Source organism: Aedes albopictus, chromosome 3, assembly GCF_035046485.1.
Source record: "Aedes albopictus strain Foshan chromosome 3, AalbF5, whole genome shotgun sequence".
In the NCBI taxonomy this organism is placed as follows: domain Eukaryota; kingdom Metazoa; phylum Arthropoda; class Insecta; order Diptera; family Culicidae; genus Aedes; species Aedes albopictus.
The window spans coordinates 138,778,912-138,793,022 of record NC_085138.1 but is presented as its reverse complement, the minus strand read 5'-3'; the positions used below and the strand labels follow the sequence as shown (position 1 = coordinate 138,793,022).

Sequence of the window (14,111 nt, the reverse complement as noted above, 5' to 3'; positions counted from 1 at the left end):
TTGTTTGGTGACGCACAATACGCAGATACAATCAGAACTTGTAGTTGAGAAGGTTCATCAAGTCCTCTGAAGTTGTTTGGTGACGCACGATACACAGATACAATAAGAACTTGTACTTGAGAAGGTTCACCAAGTCCTCTGAAGTTGTTTGGTGACGCACTATACACAGATACAATAAGAACTTGTACTTGAGAAGGTTCACCAAGTCCTCTGAAGTTGTTTGGTGACATACGATACGCAGATATAATCAGAACTTGTACTTGAGAAGGTTCAGCAAGTCCTCTGAAGTTGTTTGGTGACGCAAAATACGCAGATACAATCAGAACTTGTACTTGAGAAGGTTCACCAAGTCCTCTGAGGTTGTTTGGTGACGCACGATACGCAGATACAATCAGAACTTGTAGTTGTGAAGGTTCACCAAGTCCTCTGAAGTTGTTTGGTGACGCACTATACACAGATACAATAAGAACTTGTACTTGAGAAGGTTCACCAAGTCCTCTGAAGTTGTTTGGTGACATACGATACGCAGATATAATCAGAACTTGTACTTGAGAAGGTTCAGCAAGTCCTCTGAAGTTGTTTGGTGACGCACAATACGCAGATACAATCAGAACTTGTACTTGAGAAGGTTCACCAAGTCCTCTGAGGTTGTTTGGTGACGCACGATACGCAGATACAATCAGAACTTGTAGTTGTGAAGGTTCACCAAGTCCTCTGAAGTTGTTTGGTGACGCACTATACACAGATACAATAAGAACTTGTACTTGAGAAGGTTCACCAAGTCCTCTGAAGTTGTTTGGTGACATACGATACGCAGATATAATCAAAACTTGTACTTGAGCAGGTTCACCAAGTCCTCTGAAGTTGTTTGGTGACGCACGATACACAGATACAATAAGAACTTGTACTTGAGAAGGTTCACCAAGTCCTCTGAAGTTGTTTGGTGACGCACGATACGCAGATACAATCAGAACTTGTAGTTGCGAAGGTTCACCAAGTCCTCTGAAGTTGTTTGGTGACGCACTATACACAGATACAATAAGAACTTGTACTTGAGAAGGTTCACCAAGTCCTCTGAAGTTGTTTGGTGACATACGATACGCAGATATAATCAAAACTTGTACTTGAGAAGGTTCACCAAGTCCTCTGAAGTTGTTTGGTGACGCACAATACGCAGATACAATCAGAACTTGTACTTGAGAAGGTTCACCAAGTCCTCTGAAGTTGTTTGGTGACGCACGATACGCAGATATAATCAAAACTTGTACTTGAGAATGCTCACCAAGTCCTCTGAAGTTGTTTGGTGACGCACAATACGCAGATACAATCAGAACTTGTAGTTGAGAATGTTCACCAAGTCCTCTGAAGTTGTTTGGTGACGCACGATACGCAGATATAATCAGAACTTGTACTTGAGAAGGTTCACCAAGTCCTCTGAAGTTGTTTGGTGACGTATGATACGCAGATACAATCAGAACTTGTACTTGAGAAGGTTCACCAAGTCCTCTGAAGTTGTTTAGTGACATACGATACGCAGATATAATCAAAACTTGTACTTGAGAAGGTTCACCAAGTCCTCTGAAGTTGTTTGGTGACGCACAATACGCAGATACAATCAGAACTTGTAGTTGAGAATGTTCACCAAGTCCTCTGAAGTTGTTTGGTGACGCACGATACACAGATACAATAAGAACTTGTACTTGAGCAGGTTCACCAAGTCCTCTGAAGTTGTTTGGTGACGCACTATACACAGATACAATAAGAACTTGTACTTGAGAAGGTTCACCAAGTCCTCTGAAGTTGTTTGGTGACGCACGATACGCAGATATAATCAAAACTTGTACTTGAGAAGGTTCACCAAGTCCTCTGAAGTTGTTTGGTGACGCACAATACGCAGATACAATCAGAACTTGTAGTTGAGAATGTTCACCAAGTCCTCTGAAGTTGTTTGGTGACATACGATACGCAGATATAATCAGAACTTGTACTTGAGAAGGTTCACCAAGTCCTCTGAAGTTGTTTGGTGACATACGATACGCAGATATAATCAGAACTTGTACTTGAGAAGGTTCAGCAAGTCCTCTGAAGTTGTTTGGTGATGCACAATACGCAGATACAATCAAAACTTGTACTTGAGAAGGTTCACCAAGTCCTCTGAGGTTGTTAGGTGACGCACGATACGCAGATACAATCAGAACTTGTAGTTGTGAAGGTTAACCAAGTCCTCTGAAGTTGTTTGGTGACGCACGATACGCAGATATAATCAAAACTTGTACTTGAGAAGGTTCACCAAGTCCTCTGAAGTTGTTTGGTGACGCACAATACGCAGATACAATCAGAACTTGTACTTGAGAATGCTCACCAAGTCCTCTGAAGTTGTTTGGTGACGCACGATACACAGATACAATAAGAACTTGTACTTGATAAGGTTCACCAAGTCCTCTGAAGTTGTTTGGTGACGCACGATACGCAGATATAATCAAAACTTGTACTTGAGAAGGTTCACCAAGTCCTCTGAAGTTGTTTGGTGACGCACAATGCGCAGATACAATCAGAACTTGTAGTTGAGAATGTTCACCAAGTCCTCTGAAGTTGTTTGGTGACGCACGATACGCAGATCCAATCAGAACTTGTAGTTGAGAAGGTTCACCAAGTCCTCTGAAGTTGTTTGGTGACGCACGATACACAGATACAATAAGAACTTGTACTTGATAAGGTTCACCAAGTCCTCTGAAGTTGTTTAGTGACGCACAATACGCAGATACAATCAGAACTTGTAGTTGAGAATGTTCACCAAGTCCTCTGAAGTTGTTTGGTGACGCACGATACGCAGATACAATCAGAACTTGTAGTTGAGAAGGTTCACCAAGTCCTCTGAAGTTGTTTGGTGACGCACGATACACAGATACAATAAGAACTTGTACTTGATAAGGTTCACCAAGTCCTCTGAAGTTGTTTGGTGACGCACGATACGCAGATATAATCAAAACTTGTACTTGAGAAGGTTCACCAAGTCCTCTGAAGTTGTTTGGTGACGCACAATGCGCAGATACAATCAGAACTTGTAGTTGAGAATGTTCACCAAGTCCTCTGAAGTTGTTTGGTGACGCACGATACGCAGATATAATCAGAACTTGTACTTGAGAAGGTTCACCAAGTCCTCTGAAGTTGTTTGGTGACGTATGATACGCAGATACAATCAGAACTTGTACTTGAGAAGGTTCACCAAGTCCTCTGAAGTTGTTTGGTGAAGTACGATACGCAGATATAATCAGAACTTGTACTTGATAAGGTTCACCAAGTCCTCTGAAGTTGTTTGGTGACGTACGATACGCAGATATAATCAGAACTTGTACTTGAGAAGGTTCAGCAAGTCCTCTTGTTTGGTGACGCACAATACGCAGATACAATCAGAACTTGTAGTTGAGAAGGTTCACCAAGTCCTCTGAAGTTGTTTGGTGACGCACGATGTATACAATTAACGAATTGACACGAAACAAGGGCGGGCAAATAGTTAAGTAGACCGAGAATAATCAGGAAGTTATTAATTTCATTTAATCACGAAAGCAAGTAATATATTTTATGCGTTCACAGGTGGTGCATATTAAATTCTAATGCTTAGCAATTTGTTGTATTGCTGGAATTTTATACGACGGAATTAATGTGCTCCCTGTACGCCGGCCAGCGGATCGTATCGGGTGAATCCAGCCTTCGGAATGGTTTATTCACCACCAGCAGCTGCAGCTGTCAATTGTGCTGGGTACGGATTAGCCGTTCCAAATCTTCGTATGTACTGGTTTGGATTCTGGTACATGGTCTTCGAATGGAATCGCATCTGCTGGTGAGATTCGTACAACTGCTGCTGTGAAGTTCTGTGGCTAATGCGAAAGATTCGCCTGGTAGCCGCCTGTGCTCTTGTTCCAACTGTTTTCACTTCGGTATCCACCAGGTCCTCCGTATTTGTTCCGTTCTGGATTGCTGAACCGATTCGGTCACATTCCATTGGACGGAGGACCCCTATATCGGTTTTCGAAGGCTTCTGGAACATCCTATTACCTCCAAAACAGTTCTGATCCTGATTGTAACCTTCGGAAAACAATGCAACCCCTCAGCTTCAGCTTGTCCAAGTCTAGCAGCATCGCACTGGGTAACGCTCCTGGTGTTGCTTGTTTTAATCGCTGTAATAAAAAGTTTTTGCTGTTTTTAGTAATAGTTTTACAAATAGAGCAAATACGAATGATATAGATAAAATTACCTTTCATATTAATGATTCAACTCGCTCATTCCGAACCGAGCACGAGCGTCGTTCTGTTCCCGTCGGTCCCGTGGCCACGGTTCCAACAAAATCGAAATAGTGGACGATATTCTTTCGCTTCTTTCCAATCAGCCGGCGGAGGTGAGGCGATGCGGGTTTGACAGTTCGAAATGTAAACATGCCAGAACGACGACAGGGTAGGAATTAGGAAGCACGATTGAAATCATATTCTCCACACCAGGGCCAGCTGACACACTACTTCGCACGGTGATTTTAATTTCAAATTGGAGAGATTTTTCGAATTTTCATAAAATTGTACGAAAATCAGGAATACACATAAAAAATTTTCAAAAGCGGCAATGATCATGAAAACCGATTGTCTTTCGAAAAAAAATATCAAAAAATTGAGTTAGGTCAGACGGGAATGGTCTATTGGCTTCTTTAGCGGTGTTGAGATAATTTCATATTCTAAATCTGCAAGCCAAACTGAGCCGAAATCCAAATTTTCATGAATTTTGGTGCCCGGGAACCTATTCAAAAATAAGTTTAAAGTTTGTATGGGAGCGATTTGTCGAATCACCCCTCGTTGCATTTTATACTGAGCGGAGCTGTCAAGCAGTTGCCCAGCTGTCAAAAGGTGATTTCAAAAAATTTCTTTGAAATTGATTTTAGGTAACAAAACAAAGTAAAAAAAATCTGAAAAACAAATCATAGTGGCTAAGAAAAAGGTGCTCTTTTGTATGAAATTCAAAAATCAATACATTTTTCAAAATTTAAAAACCCAATTCACGGGATGGGTGCAATGTATTCATTTTTATACATTACAGCGTGGTCGTTGGGAATGTACAAATAGTTTACACATCAATTACAAATAGCGGATACACACGAATCAAATTATTCATGGCTTTCACGAACATTTTCGAAACATGGAACTCGTGTGTAGGAATTATACTCAATTCGGGAACTTTCGATCTTCGTGTTAAGCGAATGATTTAAGGGATTTCACCGCAACACACACACAGGAGGGATAACTGATACGAATGAATCGGAAACAATAGGGCACTGCACTGTTTTGATTTTGTATGGGATTTTGACGTTTCTTGGCCTTGTTGTTTACAAAAATTCTGTAAGAGAGAAAGAGAAGGAGAGAACTTCGTGCAGTGCCCTATACACGAATCACAAGCACAAATCGGTGGTACCAACACGGATCGTTGTTGGTGCAAAAACGAACACAACTTGGTCACATAATACCGACCTAGATACCGACAATAATTCTAGCGACGGCGTCCCAATAACTCTGAGATGGCGTCCCATGACGTGCTCATGGTGCGAGTTGTCGGAACCTTTGCGTTGAAGTCAGTCGCCCATGAAGATCTTGATATCTCCTTTCGGAATCTTGTCCACAACAACAGCATTCAGTTTGTCTTGCATTTCGGCAGCATCGGTTGGCGCGTTACATTGGATTATGGTAAGATTTCGAACCCGTGTTCTGAATCTGGCTACAATCATCCTCTCATTAATAGGTTCCCATCCCACTTCATAAGCGCAGCGTGGACGTGAGCGCTGAGCAGGAAACCAACTCTACGGTGGCGAGGAGCTTGATCACCTCGTGGACCAGAGTATAGCAGAATTTGGCCCGACGCCAATTTGTGTTCTCCAATGTTTGGCCAACGGACTTCGCTCGGTCCTAGGATCTCAAGTTCTAATTCTTGTCCATTGTTTTGCGCGAAAAGTCGTTGCCGTTGAATCAGTTTGTTATCTTTCATTTCCGGTTGCTATAACGGTTTTTGGGTTTCGAGAACAGTAGGTTGGTGTCCTAAGGTCCCCTATCCACCGTGGTGGGGCTACCACATTCGGTATAGCTTCCGGTGGAGGAGCATTTCATACTCAGCCGCTGAACGCCAGAACGGACGCTGTTTAAGCCGCACCTCCTTGGTGAACAGACGCACCTCCGTAATCTAGATGAAGTCAGAAGGGAAACAGTGCCCAGGCTGCACTACCAGCTAAGCATACAACTCTCTCCTGGCGAATGTCATCGATTGAGCCGTAGATGCATGAGGTAGGAACTTGTGAGGGCCAGAGCTAAATTGGACGCTGAGCCGACAACATTTTGAAACTCATTACGTAACACGGAAAAGTGATCTACCCACCCAGCTACGGGCTCCGTTACTGATCGAGCATCTTTGAAACCCCCTCAACCAGCCCGGGTCGCATGACACATTGAATTGGGATTTCCTGTTTAATGGATTTTTACCACCGCAACAGGTGATCCGTAGCACTATTTAAGTCGGCAGCTACACGGACAAAGTAGATCGTTACGAATAAGATTGAATGTTTCCTCAAATGGCTATGGCAAATCAGTCCAACCCACTTGTAATTGAACAAATCGTGTCTGAGTTACCATGCCATGGCCATAAAGATCTAACCCAGCATATTTGATCCATAATGCATAGGTATGTGACCTAGTGATCTTGCGCCTCCAAATGGCTTAATTATTATTCTGAGTTCCTTGCCCTCCTCGGGGGGATCTCCACCTCATTTTCGCGCACCGACCGACTGGGACTGAGAACTCGCCGTGTGTGGCACCGTGCAGGCAGGTCCCAGATGAACTTCTCACGTGAGTCGAAGCCGAGATGTCTCCCCTCAACATCTAAATGCACGGCAAGCGAACAAAGCACAATTTATGGCAATTTCAGCAAGGCAGTAATCGTGATATAAACCCGCCACAGATCGTGACACTCTAAGAGGGGATTGAATTAATTATGATTAATAGCGAGTGTATTTATGAGAAGTTTCGCGATAGAATGCAGCAGGAATGCGAATTTCCAATTCGTGAATCGAGTGGAATTTATCGGGTCACATTTCGTTCGAACCACCCGGATCAGATCGACGAGAGATGCAGATTTCCGTTTTCATCACATCGCAATTTACAACCGGTGTCAAATAATGTCACGTGAGAAATTATGCTAGTCATAAACAGTGGAAAATATGGCAACCCATTACCGGTGAGCACATTTTGCCGAGCTGAGCCAAGCGCGCGCGTCGCCGGCCGTTTTGAATCCATTTGCGGATTTTGTTACGTTTAATGGCGGTTCCATTTAATCTGAATGTGTAAATCTGTCACGCTTTGGCCAGCAGCAGCAGCAACGAACGGCAGGTTTTCCCTCTTCGGCTTTCCATAATGTAATCGTTGAAATCTCGCGGCTGCGCGTCATCGGCTAATGCGCTTCAACTGGTGATACTTGTTATGGGGCTCCGTTTTGTTGTCATTCAGCAACGGCGACAGCGAGTAGACCAACTTCAGTGAAGGACCCAGACCCGCTAGGCTTAGTTAGAATACCAGCCAAGAGTGCGTATCGATACCCTCGATCGCAATCGCCACAGCTCTCTGGTAGCTTCTACACGTACTTTGCCTAATTGTGTGCTACAATCGGAATTTATAGCCGGGGCCCGTGGCGTAGTTGGTCACACGTTCGCTTCATATGCGGATGGTCATGGGTTTGATTCCCAGCCCCGGCACTTGCAATTTTTCGTCAGTTGCTTTTCCCCCCGAGAGCGGCTGACACTGACCCTCTTCTGAGCCTACAGCTCAAACGGACCCGGATACCTGGACATCGGCGAACTGCAACTCATAATGGACCCCCAATCGGACTGGAAAAGGAACAACAGCCACCAATCCACATCCTCGTGCTCTTCGTTCTACCATGAATAGAGTAGAACAGTGAAAGAAGCACGAAGGCAACCAGTTCGATATAGAAGAATAGAATAGAATAGAATAGATTTAGGCACTGTACAAAGTGTAAGTGCAGCTGTCAATTGCAATCGCTCACGTAGTGCCCAAGTGGACAATAGAGCTGTAAATTAGGTTAAGTGATTAAGAATAAAAAAAAAAACAATCGGAATTTATGGCACTCTTAAAATGATATATGTCACTGTCTTTGGGACGGGTTGAAGTGCTTCCATGGCTGGTACTCTAGATAGGTACAATGAGACAGAGCAATTTTCAACAACAAGTGGTGTCGTTGCTTAAGAAGTTATACATATATTAGCCCTACCATACAGTAATCAATTCGAAGGCATAAGCTTTATCGATAAAATTGCATACAAATCACTCGTATTTGAATCTTAATATCGATATGCTTTCACATTTATTTAAATTGAATCCATTATTTCACACTACTATCGATCAAGATACATTTTTAATCAACACAACGGGTTCAATTTATATATGAAGTTATTATAAAATCACAACACCTTCTTCAATTTCTTTTGGTGTAACGTCCCCATTGGGACAAAGCCTGCTACTCAGTGTTGTACTCTTTGACACTTTTGCAGTAACTGAGGGCTTCCTCTACCATATTGCATTTTGTATATCGATACTCATGCCCAAGGAATTCAAGGAAATGTCCATTATAAAAGTTACCTGAACCGGCCAGGATTCGAACCCATTACCCTCAGTATTGTCTTGTTTCTTGTTAAAAAATAAAAATCTGATACATTATATCAAAGCTGTTCCCGGCAAGCGTTGTTTTGCCTACGACTTTTTCGACGTCCAATTCCCAGCTCAAAATGTATGAAAATTCAAAATTGAAAAATTTCTGTCTTTCAAGACATTACACGTCATCGAAAGCATCCTCAATACTCAAGAAATTACAAAACCAAAAACTACGTTTGAGCGAGTGCTTTCTTGAAAACATATACAAGTTTGTGTTATTTTAAATAGTCACTGTGGACATCCCAAATTGGGAGGCATGTGAGTTCACATGAACAGGCATGTTAGCCAGACGAACATCACAGATGTGATAATCGACAATGCGTTTCAAGCATCTCAGAAAGAACGAGGTAACCAGATAAATCTGGAACACATTCCTTCTTCATACAATGCACGCACCCTTTCGGGATAAAACTACAGAGTTATTTCACGCAAGCTTCTTTCAAAGCAATAATTATGGTATACCACAGTTTAGGGCATTGTAGTAATATAACCACAATGAAACTCTCGTGGAGTAACAATGGAAGCAAGTTATCCATAAAATGTGGTCGCAACAAATTACTACAGGTTCCCCAATTTGTTGAGCAGGGACGTCTGAATACGCAAAGTTTGAAGGAACACTCAAAAGTGCAAAGAAGGTCAAATGGAAACTCCTCATCTGACACATGCCAATCAGTCAACTCATGACAAATTCTGCTCATGCAGAGTTGGGTTAGGTGCAATTCTATGTTAAGTTATCCATGAACTGTACAACCTTAGTATTCCATCAAACTGAAGCATCTCAAATTAATGTTTGAGCTACTTCAGATGATTTAAATCATCATAGCAATACTGCCAAATATCAGCGAAAAGATGTTGAAGACAAGAGCTTACTTGAAGGCATCCATAAGGAAACGTTGAAACATACTGTTAACGTTATTCTAAAATATAGCATGCTCGAGGCACGACACTTCATTTATAATGAAAAAACCCAAATTAATCCACCTAGTGGTGATAGTGCCTTTCTCGTCGAATATGTTCTCATGATCTTTCCGTCGACGTAAATCAAAGTGTTCCTGAATCCTGATATTTTTTTAAGTAAAGCAAGCATTTTATCAAAGCCAAGCCATCATAGAATTGAAAACTTATGATGGCACATAGTCCGATGTTATGTTCAACGTATAAGCAGAGCTGAATAATATCAGACTTCTCAGTCGACTGCTTGAGCATCTTCACTCGCACTGGAGACTGATCAATATCAAAACGATTCTAACAAGCTAAGATATAACTTTTTACACAATCACAGATCACAAAGTTTTTTTTGCACATTTTAGGCTATATTTTTATGACAGTTGAAAACAAGAACGATAGGTAGTTAGTACAGTGAGACGTCTGTTTGTATGTGGTTTTAATTTGTCAAAATTTTCTTCTCTTACACATTTTTATCACTTGCATTGATTTTATTCATTTTCGTAGTTCTGGCGAAGCACTAAACGCTGGTTGTGCAACTCTACCGGTAGTCTCTAATGTGGTATGAGCCTATTTTCTAGTTATCCGTTCCTCAGGTTATTATTGCGGTCCCGGAACAGTTTCCGGAGCACTACCGGGTCTCCTAAATATAGTCTCAGACTATTTTATTGCTAAAGTTTATATGGTTATATCTTATGCATGGGTATAGATCATTTTTACATTTAATCACTTCCAGTGAGACACCCAGAATTGCTTTCGAGACACTACTGGTTGTCTAAAATATGGCCTGAGGCTATGTTCCTACGAATCGATCATCGTGTTAACAAAAAACCTGCTATTTGTACTGTCAAACACCGCGTAATCCTCACTCTACAATACGACACTTTTAAATTTGTACCTCGCTCATTCGACATTTGTCGAATTAAAAAATGATCAAATGTCACAGTGTAATACTCTGAAAACACGAATTATCCGATATTGTGCTGTTACTCACACCCGCAGCTGCTCCTTGTGCAGCTGTTTTTTCCTGAAGTTCAAATTGGGTGCTTTCCGACACTTGAACCGTTTGATAATCAACCGCAGTGAACTTCGGAAGCCAACAATCGTAAAATGAACAAGCTATGATTTCGTACCACCATAGTACCTGTAGGATTTGTCGAATTAGCCTGGTTTTATGGTACCACACACATGGGTTTGGTTCAATTTCACATTTTACAACTTTCGGTTAACATTTTACTACTTACCGATTGTCCCTGATGTGGTCTTAAACATGTTTCATGCAAATTGTTAATCAGTTTTCCTGAAAAGTCGCGAATTGGTGTACCTCATGCATGGGTGTGGTTCATTTGTGCGTTTCGCCAGTTCCGGCAAGACACTCGAAACTGGTTCCGGAACACTACCGGCAGTCTTAAATGTGTCCTGAGGCTATTTTCTTGCTAACCGTTCTTTGCGTTATCGAAGAAGCCGTTAGTTTTTGTGCTGCGTGCATGTGTTTAGTTCTGTTCTACATTTGACAACACTTCAGGTGGGGCACCTGGAACCGGTTTCGGCACACTATTGGTATTCCAAAGTATGGTCTATGATGTTTTTCTTGTTAACCGTTCATCAGGTTACCTAAAAGTCATTTGATTTGTCGCATTTATGGGTTTGGTTCTCCTTTATATTTGAACATTTCCGGTGGGCCATCCGTAATCGGTTGCGGAACACTACCGGTTGTCCCAAATATGGCCGGAAACTTGTTTGTCAAATCAAGATTCCTTAAATCCGCGATTTGATGTGTCGCATGCATGGGTTCAGTTCACTTTTATGTTTGGCCATTTCCGGCGGAACACCCGTAACCGGTTCCGGATCACTACCGGTTCAGATATTCTGAAAATATTTTCCTGTTTTCTGTTCATCAGTATATCAGAAAGCCACTATTTGATATGTCGCATGCATAGGTTTGGGTAACTTTTATACTTGGCCACCTCCAGCGGGACACCTAGAACCGGTTCCGGAACACTACCGGTTCCGATATGGTCTGAGAATGTTTTCCTGCTTACTGTTCATCAGGTTATCGAAAAAGACGCGGTTTGATATGTCGCATGCATAGTTTTAGTTTACTTTTATATTTGGCCACTTCCGGTGTGACATCCGGAACCGGTTCCAGATCACTACCGGTTCAGATATACTCTGAAAATATTTTCCTGCTTACTGTTCATCAAGATATCGAAAAAGTCACTATTTGATATGTCGCATACATAGGTTTGATTAACTTTTATACTTGGCCACCTCCGGCGGGACATCTGGAACCGGTTCCGGAACACTACCGGTTCCGATATGGTCTGAGAATGTTTTCCTGCTTACTGTTCATCAGATTATCGAAAAAGCCGCGGTTTGATATGTCGCATGCATGAGTTTAGTTCGCTTTCATGTTTGGCAACTTCCGGCGGGATGCTCGGAACCGGTTCCGGAACACTCCGGTTCAGATATGGTCTGATACCATTTTCCTGCTTACCATTCATCAAGTTATTGAAAATGCCGTAGTTTGATGTGTCGCATGCATGGGTTTGGAGCGTTTTCATATCTGGCCCCTTCCTGGGGTACCGGTCCGGAACACCTAAATGGCCATAACTCCGGAACCACTGGACTGATCCGAACCATTTTCAATAGGAAACAATGGGGCCAGATTCCGCGTCGAATGAACCGTCGGTCATTAAAATCGGTTGAGGTTTGCTGCCAAAAAGTGATGTGAGTTTTTTTGTACACATACACACATACATACACACACACATACACATACACATACACACACACACAGACAGCAGGGACGGATGTCCTGGGGCCTGACGCACCCCCCCGCTTGCGAGTCAGCCGTGTAGTTGCCGGCTAAGAATAGGACTACTAACCCCAATTCAAGGTGTCAAGCGACCCGTGCCGAGGAATGAGTGATCGAGGGGGTGAAAAAGATGCTCGATCTTTAACGGAGCCTGTGGGGTACCTGGGCACCCCCCACAGTATGCTGTCCCTTACCGCGTTAATGCAGAGCTCTGGCGTGGTGGACATTATTTCTCGTGCAACTCGTGGGAACAATGAGCAAGAATTCTAAATCAAATAACTTAGGTGGAAGTAGCGGTGCGATCAACCCCTTCGCAAGAAGCGGGTTGATGAGGTCTCCGACAAGGAGAAGCGAGGAGTCAGGTGCTGGAAGCTGCTTACGCAGCTCAAGCGTGGGAGCTCCTGTCCACTCCACGGCAAGCCAGCCGGCGGAGGTCATGGACGGAGCATGGTTGCTGAGGGCCATCAGCCAAGTTGCAGAAAAAGGACGGCCCGCATTTGAGGTAGCTGAGCAGCAGCTCGGCAAAATTATCGACTTTGCGACAACTAAGTCGAATATAAGCAAGGACCTGAAAACGGCCTTGCTTCGGCTTAGGGCGTCTGTCGATAATGCCAAGCAGGAGCACGCGGTTGCGTTGCTGGCTGCAGCAGCGGCGGAACCCGCAAAGGAGAAAGCGTCTAAGTTTACACAAACGGAGGCCTTCTCCTTCGCGGGTAGTCCGAAGAGAGTGGAAGCGAATGCTCGCGACAAAAGCGACAAGCATTCGCAGAAGCGGGCGAGGCAGCCGTCAGGTGAGGAGCTGTCTGGTGGCGCCCGCAAGGCCAGGCGTATAATAACCCCGAAAGCCGGTGGTAACGCTGGAAAGTCGGACCCCAGCCAGGGTTCCCGGAAAGCTGGGAAGGGTGGGCCTGAAAAGGCTGGCCCGTCCCGGAATGATGGGAACAAGGGGTTGCGACCAATGGTGGGCCCTCAGCAGCCGCAGAGCAGGGCGATCCAAGGAGAGGACCCTCCTTGGACAAAGGTAGAGCGGAAGAGGAAGAAGAAGGGGAATCCGCAGGTAGAAGTGCAGGTCGCCAAGCCAAGGCGTAGGAAGGCAGGTGCCAGGCGCGAAAAAGGTGACGCTATCATCATCAAGACCGAACAGTCGAAATACTCGGACGTCTTGAAGGCGATGAGGTGCGATGCCAAGCTCGAGGGTCTTGGAGCCGACGTACGCAGTATCAGACGTACTCGTACGGGTGAAATGATCCTGGAGCTTAAGCGCCAGAAGGATCACAAGGGCGCCGCCTACAAGAGGCTGGCAGAAGAGGTCCTTGGAGATGGAGTGGAGGTGAGGGCTCTTACGCATGAGGCGACTCTGAAGGTCAAAGACCTAGACGAGATCACCGAAGCGGAAGAGCTCGTCACGGCACTGCGGCAACAGTGCGATGTTCAGGTGGCCGCCACAGCCGTCAGGCTGCGGAAGGGGCCAGCAGGGACACAGATAGCTCTGGTTCAGCTACCTGTGGCGGATGTTAAAAAGTCCGTTAAAGTAGGGAGTATTAAGGTGGGCTGGTGTGTTTGTCACCTGACATTCCACGAGCCACCTGAGGTTTGCT

At 43.9% G+C, this 14,111-nt stretch overlaps 1 long non-coding RNA gene across 1 annotated transcript; it reads right to left on the bottom strand.

Moving 5' to 3' along the window:
• Positions 1-3,791: 3,791 nt before the first annotated feature.
• Positions 3,792-4,594, bottom strand: LOC115260263 (uncharacterized). The gene is made up of 2 exons (XR_003894468.2): positions 4,256-4,594; positions 3,792-4,178 (listed from the first exon to the last, which is right to left on the bottom strand). It is a non-coding gene; the product is annotated as an uncharacterized LOC115260263 (long non-coding RNA).
• Between the last annotated feature and the right edge of the window lie 9,517 nt (positions 4,595-14,111).